Raw genomic sequence first — 1147 nt, 5'->3', positions numbered from 1 at the left:
TCAGCCCCAGAGCTCTCCTCGGGAGGCCCACTCCCTTCTGAGTTAATGGCAGCTCCCTGGCTGACGGGTGCCGCCCCCGAAACCCCCACGCACACGCTGGGCAGCTTGGAATCTTCCTGCTGCTGGTCGAGGTTATTCGAGACCTCCCGGGGCTCAACAATGGGCACCCTCCCTCTTCCTCTTCTTCCTCCTTCTCCTCCTCTTCATCCGAGGAGCCGAAGAGACTCTGATAGGAGCGTCGAGTCTCCTTCTCCTCGCGGAGTGGAGACTTAGAGGCGGTACGCTTCTTTGAGGGCTTGGCGCCTTCGGCTTTAGAGGCCTTAGCGCGCGCAAGACCATCGGCAAGCGAGAGACGTTTGCGAGGACTCCCTTCCTCATCGCCACCGGCTTTGGGAGTGCCCTTAGCCTTAACGGCCGGACTCTCAGAGCGCACAGAGGTCCTGGGACTGTGATCACCGTGATCACTAGCGGACGACTGCACGCTGTCTTCTTTTGTGCTCACTGGGCCACTGGGCTGTGCCCTTTCACAGAGGCCCGCAGGAGGCATCATGAGTGCTCCTCGGAACTCAGCATCGTTCTCACTGCCCCGAGTTGAACTCAACATCTACGAAACGAGGGTTTCGGACGATTGTCTGAAGACGAGGGCGACGGACTGCGGCGCCTGCTTTGCGCGCTTGTTCGCAGCCGCGTCACCCGAGGATCCCGATCGCCTCGGAGGCCCACCTGAGTAGCCTCCTTAAGTGCAGAGCCTTTGCCGTGAGGCTTAGTGCTCTTGGCCTGCGCCTTACCGGCTGCAGCCTTGGAGCGTGTCTTAGCACCGCTCTTAGCAGTGCCACGAGGCATGTTAACGGTCGAAGTGGAGACCTTGACGAAGAGCGCACAGGTTGCTGCTCGAGGCTCTAACTGTGAAGTGAGCCTCCCGCCGCGCTCGCGCGGCCGAGTCGATGGTTTTCGACTTTGAGAATGAGAGTTTGTGACGAACATCTCTTCATTCTGATTGGTCGGTAAACCGAACCTAAGTGGGGGAGGATGTAACGGGGTACGTAGCACTAAGTGTACCCTGGTTACATGAAGTGTGACACTTCACACTTCAGGAGTATGACATGTCAGACTCCGGGATATTTGGTACAAGGTACCAAGGTCAGAA

Source organism: Phytophthora infestans, genomic scaffold (assembly GCF_000142945.1).
Source record: "Phytophthora infestans T30-4 supercont1.11 genomic scaffold, whole genome shotgun sequence".
In the NCBI taxonomy this organism is placed as follows: domain Eukaryota; phylum Oomycota; class Peronosporomycetes; order Peronosporales; family Peronosporaceae; genus Phytophthora; species Phytophthora infestans.
Note: the sequence above shows the minus strand (reverse complement) of the source record.